The sequence below is a fragment of the Somniosus microcephalus genome, chromosome 15 (assembly GCF_052327205.1).
Source record: "Somniosus microcephalus isolate GS21.2 chromosome 15, FLI_Smic_1.0, whole genome shotgun sequence".
NCBI lineage: Eukaryota > Metazoa > Chordata > Chondrichthyes > Squaliformes > Somniosidae > Somniosus > Somniosus microcephalus.
Window position 1 is genome coordinate 31,793,790 of NC_141001.1, and position 14,272 is coordinate 31,808,061.

At 50.5% G+C, this 14,272-nt stretch overlaps 1 protein-coding gene across 3 annotated transcripts in view; it reads left to right on the forward strand.

Moving 5' to 3' along the window:
• The window catches only part of LOC147106611 (N-acetyl-beta-glucosaminyl-glycoprotein 4-beta-N-acetylgalactosaminyltransferase 1-like), a 950,756-nt gene that overhangs the window by 649,771 nt on the left and 286,713 nt on the right, over positions 1-14,272 (forward strand). The window lies entirely within an intron of this gene.

Consider the following 14,272-nt stretch of genomic DNA (forward strand, 5'->3'; position numbering starts at 1 on the left):
TTGATGATTAACATGAAGATCCATAAGTGAGGTGGCTCAATGCATTGCTGTGGTAACAATCTATGTCATCAAGTGACAGGATACATGCTTTGTATTCACGGTCCCAATCGATGTCGGTGAGCATGCCGTACTGTGTCATTGTTGAGTGCAAGACTCGTTCAAGCGTGGAATTGGCAGAGATCCATCTACCCTCAAAGTAGGGAAATATTACTGGACACAAAGAGGAAAAGAAAGTAAGAGCGTGAATGGGGTATGTTCCCAGATGCAGCCATTTTGGACCTCAATCCAAGATGTCATCAAGGTCATGATCAGCCTTATGATCACTGTAGCCCAGCCACATGCCTACAGGTGTTGATCTCGAGAGTCGAGTACCAACTGCAGCATGCCGGTTTCATAGTTCATGAAAACATTCTTTGTGGCAAAGTTCCACTTCCCACCACAAAAGTCATACTCATGCAGGATCTATGGGACATATGCCATTTGGAGCAAGTGATGTCTCCTCCTGAGACTGGAGGAGCACAAAGCAATCTGGACCCTCATTCTTGGAGGCCTGCTTAATGAGACCTGCCCTCATAGACATCGCAACACATCTGCAGATGGCCAACCTGAGAGAGAAGGTCAGAAAATGCCAATCTTCCTTCAGGCAGGACAAAGGGCAAAACCCAATCCCTGCGCCACTCCAAAATGTAATAAGTAATGTCCCAGATGCCCTTGATCACTTATCTCCCCCTGCCTCCCCCCCCCCCACCAATAACAAACCAACTTGATCCTCAAAATATGCAGCATTGTGCAACTGTATCAATGTACTGTATATAACTCAATGTACTAATGTAGATTCTTGCCAATTCTTGCTATCTTCCAAATATCACACAAACAAAATGTACAACAAGCTTGACCAATAGGTGGACCAAGAGAAAACTGAAAAACAAGTGAAAATAAAATGTGAGGAGAAGAATTCCTTTAGTAAATTTAACAATTCAGTCACATTGTTTGAAAATACATTGGTATGATTGTTTGAATGCTGTGTTCAAACTCAATTGTGGATACCTTCACAAGATGCTGCAAATATGGTGGGTGTCAGTCAATCATCCACTTCACCGTGTAGTGACAAAAAAAGTACTCTGGTAGTTTAATACTGAGGTAGGGGCAGTCATTATTCTTCAAAGCTGCAAAAGCACTGTGGGAACAAGATAGTGGCTGAGCCAGCAGGAGAAGATGGAATAGAATACCAATCATGAGAACTATACCAGTACTACACTGGTGGAACTGATCAAAGGATCTTGCCTGCATGTCCTGACTTCTCCAGTACAGTACAGGTGGTCATCTATTATTATCTAAGTTTTAATTGAATATTAAACCTTCAAAAAGATCATAAGTTAGTTAACAGGAAAAGATGGGAAGTTGTGTAAAATACCATTAAGAGCCTTTGAAAAGGACCTTGACAGTCTAAGGGTAGTAGAGTCTAAAAGCCAGGTGAAAGCCAGTGTCTCACCTCCTGACTTCCCAAAGCCTTTCCACCATCTACAAGGCACAAGTCAGGAGTGTGATGGAATACTCTCCACTTGCCTGGATGAGTGCATCTCCAACAACACTCAAGAAGCTCGACACCATTCAGGATAAAGCAGCCCGCTTGATTGGCACTCCATCCACCACCTTCAACATTCACTCCCTCCACCACCGGCGCACTGTGGCTGCAGTGTGTACCATCTACAAGATGCACTGCAGCAACTCGCCAAAGCTCCTTCAACAGCACCTTCCAAACCCGCGACCTCTACCACTTAGAAGGACAAGGGCAGCAGACGCATGGGAACATCACCACCTACAAGTTCCCCTCCAAGCCACACACCATCCTGACTTGGACCTGTATCGCCGTTCCTTCACTGTCGCTGGGCCAAAATCCTGGAACTCCCTTCCTAACAGCATTGTGGGTGTACCTACACCATATGGACTGCAGCGGTTCAAGAAGGCGGCTCACCACCATCTTCTCAAGGGCAATTAGGGATGGACACTAAATGCAGGCCTAGCCAGCCAGCGACGCCCACATCCCATCAATGAATAATAAAAAAAAAACTGTACCTGCTGCCTCCAGTAGTGTGATGAGCGGCAATGAAATATGATTGTTCTGTGCTTTAGTTTGAAGGTATGTATAGGATTATGCAGAGCCTATAATGATAGGCTGCAGATGCAGTGTATTGCAAATCGACACATGGAAGGCTGTGCTTGGGATCCTACATCATGAGAATGAAAACCACTCAGCTTGTGTAATTATATACAGACACACATACTCACATACACACTCACCCGCACACACACTCACCCGCACACACACTCACACCAATATACACACACGCATGTGGAATTTGTAAGGGGACTGGCTTTATTCCATTCTTGACATTACTTTTGCTTTAGTCAGGAGTGAGCCACAGGTAATTGACTTAAGCTGAAGTGGTATGGTGTCACTTAACTGCAGAGATACTGGAGTGAAAATTCGGTTGATTAGCGCCTCCCGTTAGCGGGGGGCGCAAAGCAACTAGCGCCCGGGCGCGGCAATGTTTGCGCTGCTTGCAAAATTGACCAGACATTTTGCGGTGGCACTAAACACTACCGCCACGATCTCCTGGGCCCGCAGATCGTGACGTCAGTCGAGCGTGCAACGCCCCGGACCAGATATTGAGTGGTGCCCCCTGCCTTTCTGCCTGCCGCCAGCAACGACAGGTTGAGTGGAACGTTTTGCGTCGGGAAGGGACTGGGGGAGCGCTATTTAAAGGTGACCACTTCCTGCCTTTTATTGTTGGTGACATTTTTGCACCACGCATTCTGAGAGAGAGAGACTTCTGGAGAGATTCAACGCTGTGTGAAGGAGTTTTGGGTACTGAGCAGCACTTTGCAGGTTCATTTTGATTTGACCTTCCTTGCATCGATTTAGAAGAGACTATGGGGGCTGCACTCTGAGCTCTTTCCCTGGGCCTCTCCATTGTTCATTCCAACAGATTTGATGTACAGGCCTCTCCATGCCGAGATTCAAGGCTGCAATGAGCAGGATGTGGATGGAGAGCAAGATCGACCCTCCCCTTTAAGAACTGGCCGGTGCCAGTGTGTCTGTGTTCCATTGCTAACTGACATCACATGAGCTTCGCCAGCGCTCTGAGGTCGCGCCTCGCTCCTAGGTGTTAGCGCCTTAAGAGAGGTGTGTAGCGCCTGATTTAGCACTCAAACCACCTCCAGGGGCGATAGAGGCCAAGTTTGCAGTCGGAGGCGATAATTAGCGGCAGGTGCTAAACTTTGCGCCCGGCCGATAATTGCGCCCCAAACGGGGCGATACTGAATTTCTTCCCCATTGAGTTTTATTGACTTGTTTATTACACAAGAGTAGCATCCCCTGGATACATAATTGCTTAATCAAAACATTTTATTACATTATATTAATAAAGTGAGGTCTGTACGTCTAATTTGCCTCCCCAGCGGAGGATGGCTGTTCTCATCGACCAGTATTTTAAAACAACAACTTGCATTTATACAGCGCCTTTAATGTAGTAAAATGTCCCTAGGCACTTCACAGGAGCGTTATCAAACAAAATTTGACACCGAGCCATATAAGGAGATATTTGGACAGGTAACCAAAACTTGGTCAAAGAGGTAGGTTTTTAGAAGCATCTTAAAGGAAGACAGAGAGGTAGAGAGGTGGAGAGGCTTAGGGAAGGAATTCCAAAGCTTAGGGTCCAGGCAGCTGAAGGCATGGCCATCAATGGTGGAGCGATTAAAATCAGGGAGGTGTGAAAGGCCAGAATTGGAGGAGCACAGAGATCTCGGGGGGGAGGGGGTCAGGGGTGGGGGGTTGCAGGGCTGCAGGAGATTACAGAGATAGGGAGGGGCTAAAGTGCAGCTCATGTAAATTTCCTGAATTTATGCTGGTTCTGAACTGGCTGTAAATTTTACACCTAAAATTTTAGGTGCAATAAGACCCAAAGTCATATCTCTGGTGTTTTATGGCTTTTTTTCAGCAGTTTTTTCTATTTCTCACTGAGACCGACACTGTATTTTCTGTATCATTTATAATGGTAACTGTCTTAAGTAAATTTGTCACACGGTAATTACACCCTCCTGTAGCGCCTCATTTTGGCATCTGCCAGCTTTTGGTCTGAGAAACCCCTATGCTCCAAACAAATCTACTTCTCAAATTGCTATACATTTTGCTGTTTATTTCTAAATAATAATATAAACTAAATATTATATTGTGGCAGAGCCACCAAGGGGACTCTGATCTTATGTACACAATTATCTTTAACTAATTGTTAGCTACAGAATGAATCTGTATCTCTGTTCATATTATCGCATGTACATAGCGCGGTCCCTTTAAGACTGAGACCCAACGCGATGACGTCATCACGTTGATCACGTGATCCTCCAGCGGCAGGAAAACGTCATGACGTCCAACCAGGGAGGGGCTCTAGTCAGTCCTTGTGGAGCTAGCAACCAGTACAGACCTGTTATCCAGCTTTCCATTGTTTTAGTGTTAAACTCTGTTTATTAGTATTATTAAACATCGTTTGTTTAATAGACTGACTCGATCTCAGTCCTTTAGTTAGGAATCTAGCCGTTCCTACAGTGGTGACCCCGAATTTTCGTGGACAATTTTCGCTAAAGAAGCGTAACGAAACATGGAAGCACACAGAATCACACAGAATCACAGAAACCCCACAGTGCAGATAGAGGCCATTTCGGCCCATCGAGCCTGCACCGACACATATCCCACCCGATCCCCGTAACCCCTACACCAACACATATCCCACCCTATCCCTGTAACCCCACGTATTTAATCCCCCTAACACTAAGGGTCAATTTATCATAGTCAATCAACCACGCCGTGGCTTTGAAGCTCCCACAGTTTTGGGAACAACATGCTGCCTCCTGGTTCGTCCAAGCAGAAGCACAATTCGAACTCCGTAACATCGCCACGGATCAGACCCGCTACCTCCATGTGGTCTCCGCACTCGACAGCTCCACGGCCGCATGGATCATCAGCCTGCTCGAAAAACCCCCAGAGGCCAGCAAGTATGATGCTCTTAAAGTGTGGTTAATACAGGTGTAACCCCTTCACGGTTCTCTAGATATATGTGAGATGTGGTCTCTGTTGTAGACAATATTCTATAGCCCAGTAAGAAGATCACTACTACAATGGCTTAATTCTAATTATCTTACTTTATAGTTTTAATGTCAGACAGTATAAGAAGATTACAGGTCAATGAACTAAATTAGATATTTGCATACATTAGAATGAATCTAGACATAATAAACATACATTCTGCATTTACATGGATTCAAAGGAGAATCTGTCCCTGTGTCCAAATTCGAGTGCACTCTTTCGCTGGCGCGCTTAAGTTGGAGCTCATGGTATGTATAATGTCTGCAAGACTTACGACTCCGAACCCCTTCGTTGAATTCTCTTCACGATCACTGAATCCCACTTTGAGTTCTGGATGCAGAGCTACTAATACGAAGGGCGGCGGCCGAGTTTGGAAGCCCGGGACGGGATGCGGCAGCCATTTGCCTCCTGAGCCCTCTTTTTAGAGCTCCTGCCCTCCTTTCTTCCAGTCGCTCCCGTTTCCCGCTCGAAAAACCCGACTCCACCCCTTCCTCCTGGGGTTTCTGCCTGGAGACTGCGCAGCCTCACTGTCTGCAACAGTTGATACTGGTGCAGAATTATGGAAAGTCTGCTCTTAGTCACATTGTGTCCTTAAAAGTTCTTGCCGTACCTTTACATGGGCAACTTTAACCCAGGGATTTATAACAATGATAATACAGTGTCTTAAGTTAAAGATTGATAACCATACTTAGCGTACATAACATTTCCAGTGGGTATTACACAGGTCTTCGGACTCACGAAGACAGAGCGGGCCCGCCGGCTGCTCGCTATGCCCGGCCTGGGCGATTCCAAGCCATCTGAGTTAATGAGCCAGATGCTCACGCTCCTGGGCTCCGAACCCCAATGCTTCCTTTTTCAGGAGTTATTCCTGAGTCAACTCCCCGAACAGGTTCAAGCCGCTCTCACTAGATCGGACACCGCGGATTGCGCAGCAGTGGCTACAGAAGCAGACACGGTTTATGCGGTCACGCAGCAATACTGCTCCGCCACAAGACAACCCTCCTCCGCGGACGCTGCCCCGACGCCTCCATCCCCCAGCTTGTGTTTTTACCACGCCTGTTTCGGCAAGAAAGCCAGAAGCTGCCGCCCTCCTTACAGTTTCGCGCCTAAAAAAAAACAGCAACCCCGGCAGCAGCCCCAGAAAAGGAGGATCGAGTTTAAGGTACGGGCCGCGGCTGCGATGGCGATTGGGAATTCCGGGAAGCTCCTCTACATTACCGATTCCCTTTCGGGCCGGCGCTTTTTATGCGACACCGGGGCGCAGTGCAGCATCCTTCCCGCCTCAGCACTTGACATCCAGTCTGGGAGGCACGGTCCCGCCCTCGAGGCAGCTAATGGTGGGGCCATTCGTACCTTTGGCAAACGGCAGGTCCGGGTGTGCTTTGGCGGACAACGGTTTCAGTGGGAATTCATCACAGCCAAAGTTTTACAAGCCATCCTCGGCGCGGATTTCTTATGCGCCAACAGCCTCTTGGTAGATGTCCGAAACCGTTGACTGGTCAACGCGGCTACCTTCCATTCCATTCCGTACTTCCGCAGTTCCGCACCGGCCCATTCTGTCTCCTGCGCGTTGCCCTCGCCGGACGAATTCACCCGCCTACTAAGTGAATTCCCGGAGCTGACCAAGCCCACTTTCTCCGCCTCGGCAGCTAAGCATGGTGTCCAACACCACATTACTACGACCGGCTCCCCAGTGTACGCACGAGCTCGGTGACTGGAACCCGGTAAGCTCGCAGCAGCGAAGGCCGAGTTTGCCACGATGGAGTGGCTGGGGATTATTCGCCGGTCGAATAGTCCCTGGTCCTCACCCCTACATATCGTTCCAAAGCCCGGCGGCGGATGGCGGCCATGTGGGGACTACCGTCGACTGAATGATGCAACGACACCCAATCGGTACCCGATCCCGCACATTCAAGACTTTTCCGCCCATTTGGCGGGAAACTCAATCTTCTCCAAGGTCGACCTCGTCCGGGGCTACCACCAGGTCCCCGTACACCAGCAGGACATCCAAAAAACTGTGGTTATTACTCCCTTTGGACTGTTCGAGTTCCTTAGAATGCCTTTTGGGCTCAAGAACGCCGCGCAGGCCTTTCAACGACTCATGGACTCGGTCCTGCGGGATCTTCAGTTTTTATTTGTCTATCTGGACGATATCCTGATAGCCAACTCCACCAAAGCGGAGCACGTCGACCATCTCTGCACCCTTTTTCGGTGCCTCAGCCAGCATGGCCTCATAATCAACCCGGCCAAATGCCAGTTCGGCCTACATCAGATTGACTTCTTGGGCCACCGCATTACCCAGGAGGGTGCAATCCCGCTGCAGTCAAAGGTCGAAGCAATTTCGGCATTCCCGAAGCCACAGTCCACCAAAGCCCTCCAAGAATTCCTGGGCATGGTGAACTTCTATCACCGCTTTGTGCCGAAGGCAGCACAACTCATGCAGCCCCTCTACGAGGCCCTCAAAGGCAAGATGGGAAAGGATGCAATAACCTGGACGGCGGCAATGGATGACGCTTTCGACAACACAAAAACCGCTCTAGCCAATGCAACTATGTTGGTACACACTCTGCCAGGAGCCACCATCGCCCTCACCACGGACGCTTCTGACTATGCCATAGGCGCCGTGCAAGCACAGTGGGTCAACGGGTTGTGGCAGCCACTGGCGTTCTTCAGCCGCCAACTCCGGCGCAACGAACGCAAATAAAGTACTTTCGACCGTGAGTTGCTGGCACTGTTCCTGGTCATTCGCCATTTTCGTTTCCTGTTGGAGGGACGTCCCTTCACCGCCTTTGTAGATCACAAACCACTGACTTTTGCAATGGCCAAGACCGCCGAATCGTGGTCGGCCCGACAGCAGAGACAGCTAACTTACATTTCTGAATTCATGACAGACATCCAGCACGTAGCTGGCAAGGACAATTTGGTAGCCGATTGCCTTTCTCGCGTGCCCGTACGGGCAGTCCAGTTGGGCATCGATTATGCCCTCATGGCCACCGACCAAGCATCCGACCCTGAAACGCAGTCATATTGCGCCGACACCTCTAGCCTCCAACTGGCCGATGTGCAATTCCACGCAGCAGGCACCTCGTTGCTCTGTGATGTCTCCATGGGGGACCCTCGCCCGATCGTTCCAGCTGCCTGGCGCCGCCAAGTCTTCGATGCCATCCATGGGCTTTCGCACCCGGGTGTGAAAGCATCCCAAAAATTACTGTCGGCTAAGTTTGTCTAGAGAGGAATGCGTAAGGATATCTGCGACTGGGCTAACACCTGCGTCGTCTGTCAAAAGTCTAAGGTGCAGCGCCACGTCAGGGCCCCATTGGTCACGTTCGCTGTACCAGAACGGCGATTCGACCACGTCAACGTGGATCTCGTCGGACCGCTGCCACCATCCCAGGGTTTCACACACATTCTAACCATGGTCGATCGTACTACCAGATGGCCCGAGGCAGTACCTTTGGCGTCTACTATGTCTGCCAATGTAGCCAGAGCGTTCCTCTCCTCGTGGGTCACACGTTTCGGCGTTCCGGTGGATATTCCTTCAGACCGCAGTCCACAATTCTCGTCTGAGCTCTGGAATGCTGTGGCCCAGGGTCTTTGCACCAAACTCCACCGCACTACGGCCTATCACCCACAGGCAAATGGTTTGTGCGAATGTTTCCACCGATCGTTAAAGGCATCGCTGAGCGCCAGCCTCCAAGGCGCCGGCTGGGTGGATAAGCTTCCATGGGTCATGTTGGGGCTGCGCACGGCACCCAAAGAGGACCTGCAATCGTCTGCCGCAGAGCTCGTGTACGGTCAGCCGCTCCGCATACCAGGAGATTTCCTGCCGCTTCCCACCGCGCCATGGTCTGCGGCCGACCAACTCAGCAACCACCAGGAAATGGCCACGGCTTTCGCGCCCATTCCGACTTCGCATCACGGCCTGCCATCTTCGCACGTTCCAGCGGAGCTAAAAAATGCTGAATTCGTTTTCATTCGGCATGATGCCCATAGGGATCCGCTCAAGGCTCCCTACACAGGACCTTTCCGCGTAATAGAGCCCGGCGACAAGAGTTTCTCGGTTGACATCGGTGGTAAACCAGACCACATCTCCATTGATCGTCTCAAACCGGCGCATCTGGACATCGACCGGCCAGTAGAGACTGCACAGCCGCCACGCTGTGGCTGCCCTCCAGCTGCATCCGCACCAGTCCGAAGGCTCCCATCCGCCAGCCCGCCCGCTGTTCAACAACGTTCACTCCGTGAAAACAGGAGTCGCTCTGACAGGCTTGTCAGACCTCCTAGTCGATTGACATTTACTGTTAAAGACAATTCTGGGGGGGGCGCATGTGGCAGAGCCACCAAGGGGACTCTGATCTTATGTACATAATTATCTTTAACTAATTGTTAGCTACAGAATGAATCTGTATCTCTGTTCATATTATCGCATGTACATAGCGCGGTCCCTTTAAGACTGAGACCCAATGCGATGACGTCATCACGTTGATCACGTGATCCTCCAGCGGCGGGAAAACGTGATGATGTCATGACGTCCAACCAGGGAGGGGCTCTAGTCAGTCCTCGTGGAGCTAGCAACCAGTACAGACCTGTTATCCAGCTTTCCATTGTTTTAGTGTTAAACTCTGTTTATTAGCATTAAACATCTTTTGTTTAATAGACTGACTCGATCTCAGTCCTTTAGTTAGGAATCTAGCCGTTCCTACAATATAAAAATAAGGACAAAATATGTGGTTCTAAAATGATGGTTGAATTACCTATGTGCTCCGAGATAAAATTATCTTCTGTCCTCTAACCCCACACTTCACCTGAAGACTACACTTGGTTTTGTATCCCCACGTGCAGTGTCACAGGAAATTGACTTGTGTGTGCGTGTGTGTTTCTTGATATAACACACATACACACAAACCCACACTTGTTGAGCTCCCTTGGCACCATAACAGTTGATAGCTCCACATCAGTTCAGAGTTGCCATGGCATGTAGCAGGTTGAAGACTGGGGATGTGCAGAGCTAAATCATATAGGTTGTAAGAGTAAACTGATATCCTGCAGTTTTGTTTGATTACCTTTCCGGGTCCTGGAGTTTTTCCTGTTAGAAAGTTTTACGCGTGATTAGACATTTCTGTCAAGAAGATTAAATATGTTTAGGAGAGTCTATTGGCTAGAAATTGGTTGGCAAGTGAAAACGGGCACGGGGATCACAATGCGGGGGTCAACCCACACCCATTCAAGGTAACGCTAACTTCGTGCTGCCTGCTGATTAACATGATAGTGGCGTTCAGCCCAATGCTGAACGCGCTGCTGGCTGGCTGAACACTCGGCCCAAGTTCATGTGAGGCTAGCACCAATTAAAGCTAGCCTGCACTTCTTAAAGGCAGTCTGTATCTCTTAAAGGGGAGTTGCATTCTGCCTGCAGCAGATCATTCAACTGGCTGGGGAAAAGAGTCAGAGCAGCATAATGGGCTACTGATGTCAAAACAGGGGAGAGAGCATGCTCCAAGGTTCTCCGATGCAGCACTGGAGGCCTTGGTGCAAGAGGTGAACACGAGGAGAGAGGTCCTGTTCCACAGGAGGCCCTCCAGACAAATGCGCGAAAGGCATTGGGAGCAGATAGCAGTCGTGGCCAATGCCAGCAGTATAGCCCCAAGGACCTGGACGCAGTGCAGGAAGAAGACCTCACATGAGTGGTCAAGGTCAGTGAATTCATCTTCAATATCCCACCATCAGCACTACTCGCCTCACACACTGCTCAATGCACCACAGCCCCATCACTCACCTACGAACAATCTCTACCAAACACAACTGATGCCCCACATTCATAGCCTCACCTCACCCTCACACACTGCTGCAAGCCTCACACCCACATCGCACAGTTTCCACACACTTTCAGCTATTCAACTGTGACAGGTAGATCACCTAAACACATTGCATGATACTCACTGACACACTTCCCTTTCTCTTGCAGGATAAGGTGGCTCACAACCGGAGGAAGCAGGGGGACAGGCGTGCCTGCATAACTTGACCCCGATGGAGGAGACGGTGCTGGCCATTATTGGGAGGGCCATCACTGAGCCGTGGCCAGCGGCGGGGCTGAAACAATGCAAGATGCTGGTATCCTCATATGTAATCCTGCTTCTCACATCCCACTTCTCCCCATCCCACAATCTCTTCTGATTTACAAGCTGCACATGGTGTAAGAATGCACCTCTTGCTTTACCCCCTCCCCTCACTGCAACCTTACCCTTGTGCCTTTCTCCTTTCAGATAGCCAAGAACTGCCACCTGACCAGGCACTAGTGGAGGAGCACGAAATCAAAGAGCACTGATGATGAAGACACAGCACAGTCATTCGATTTCACATCAGCTCAGATACTGACACTTCGCGTAGTTTAGAGGATATGTTAGAGGTAGGTTCTGCACGTGTTGAGATACAGGGCACGAGTGGCCTGCAGCCAGAGCAGGGGGCAAGGTGCCAGCTCCTCGGACGGTGAGGTCGCACACGAGTTCTGCTGCAGAGGACTCAGATGAGGACTTTGATGGGTGGCCTACAGAAGAAGGGTGATGGGTATGCTTGGTGCCTTGGCAAGCCTGCCAGATAGCCTGAGTGCAATGTCAAGGAGCATGGAGGAGTCCAGCACCAACCTTGCACAAGGCTTTGCACAGAGCTTGGAGCTGATTTTCAGCATGGAAGTGATGGGCAACTCCATTAGCACACTTGTGGCCCTAACCGTGATGCAGCGTCTGCTGGCCAATGTCTCAGCTCCCATTGCAGCACAAGCCACCCAACGTCTTAGTGCTGCAATGGAAGCTCAGACTTCTGTCATGTAAGCTCAGACTCCTCTCTGCAGGCTCAGCTTGCTGCCATCGTGGCTGTGTTTTCTATTGTGGAAAGGGGCTTGCAGGGTGTCACAGTAATCTAGCAATCTGTGCTCGAAAAGATTACCAGGAATGCTGAGGCGCTGCCCCGTGGGAGTGGCAGTGGCTCCCTGGAGCATGATCTGCTGTCCTCTCTCAGGATGACAGCATTCGTCCTCCCACCACTGCCACTCTGTCAGTGCCCTTGCTGTTGGCTGTCAGCCAGTCAGCCCAGACTGCTGCTGCCCAGGCCGAGATGGTGCAGACTAAAGACGAGCCTTTTAGGCCCAGAACTGCTTGAGGTCATCCTTCAAGGCCATTTGCAGTCTCCCCCACTGAAAGTCAGCAGTCTTCCACCAGCCATGCCGCAGCCACTGGGGTAGAACTTCATAGGAGCACTCGGACAGGCAAAGACACACGGAAGACAGACACTAAAGGAATGCACAAGGGAGCTTGGTTGACTTTGTGATATAATATTGAATGGATTGATGTATAACGTTGGATTGGAATGTTTCTTTTGTGGTGGCTTTTATTTCAACATTGTGTCCAAGAGGATGCTGCGATGGTCAGTAACAGAGGGAAGTTAAGGTGTGGGACTAATGTTGAATGGGGAATTGAGGTTGCGTTCACTGGTACCGCAGTCAGATAAGTCGGTCATGGACAGCCCAGGCAGAAAGGGGCTGTCTGGTTTGCCTCCTCCCTTCCGCTTCCTCTTCCTCCTGCTCCTCCTCCTCCTCCTTCTCCTCCTTCTCTTCATCCTCCTCCTCCTCCTCCTCCTCTTCCTCCTCCTCTTCCTCCTCCTCCTCCTCCTCCTCCTCTTCGTCCTCCTCCTCCTCCTCTTCCTCTTCCTCCTCCTCCTCCTCCTCCTCTTCCTCCTCCTCTTCCTCCTCCTCCTCCTCCTCCTCCTCCTCTTCCTCCTCCTCCTCCTCCTCTTCCTCCTCCTCCTCCTCTTCCTCCTCCTCTTCCTCCTCCTCCTCCTCCTCTTCCTCCTCCTCTTCCTCCTCCTCCTCTTCCTCCTCCTCTTCTTCCTCCTCCTCCTCTTCCTCCTCCTCCTCCTCTTCTTCCTCCTCCTCCTCCTCCTCCTCTTCCTCCTCCTCCTCTTCCTACTCCTCATCCTCTTCGTCCTCCTTTTCCTCCTCCTTCTCCTCTTCCTCCTCCTCCAAGGGCTGTGCCCTCATGATGGCAAGGTTGTAGACCACGATGAATCTTGAGACGCGCGCTGCTGAGTACTGCAGGGCTCCTCCAGATTGGTCCAGGCAGCGGAAGCATTTAGATGCAGCGCCCACAAAGGCACGTGCTTGCAGTTGATGGCGCCCTGCACCATGGGGAAGCTCACTATCCTGACAAAGTCACATGCATGCTTTGCCTGCTTCTCTCTGATCAGAGAGAAGGCAATGAACTCCCCTCTCCTGGCATAAAGAGCATCTGTCACATCTCTTATGCAGCAGTGGACGGCCAACTGGGAGCCGTTACAGATGTTCCTGTTCCTGGGACTAGGGACAGGGTCACTGGCAAGGCTTGGAAGCTAAGCTGGAGCCAGGCCTGGTTAGTACCTGGAGGGGTGACCATCAGGGAAGACCAGGTGCAGAAGGTCACGGAAGGAGCCCCGAGGAGGGGCGGTTGGTGAGAAGGTCACGGAAGGAGCCCCGGGAGGGGCGGCTGGAGAGCAGGCCCGGGCGTTGGGCTGAAGATTGTCAGACAGGAGGAATGGTGGAAATGGAATGGCGGCACGCACAGACGCAGCGGCTTTGCTTCTCCCAGGACGGTGCTATTTACGTTTAATGTTAATGTTATTTGTACTGGACTCATGGGAGCTTGCAAGATCACATTTCGTTGTTCATGCACTTGTGCATTGTACAATGACAATAAAGTTGAATTATTATTATTATTATGTTGCTTGCTCCAGCCTGGAAGGATTCCAACGTGAGAAAATGCAAGGCCACGGTCACCTTCACAGCCACTGGCAGCACTGTTCTTGTCCTGGTGTGAGAGGTGGCAGTGTTCCGTAAGCACTTCCTTCGTAAAGCAACTAACCTGAGCGTGGTTGCTGATCCGTTTAAATATCGCTGGTGGGGGGGGGGCCATGCTGCTGTGGAATACATGTTCAGCTGTGCGATGTTAAGACAGGGTGTTAGCTCCAGTGTTGAGGACGAAAATGGCAGCGCTGGCGTCAAATCAGCATGGAATGCTGATTGACGTCACGATCTGCCCACTCAACGTACTTCCGGCGCATGCTCCTACCACCCTAAACAAAATGGCATCCAGCCCGGCCCATACA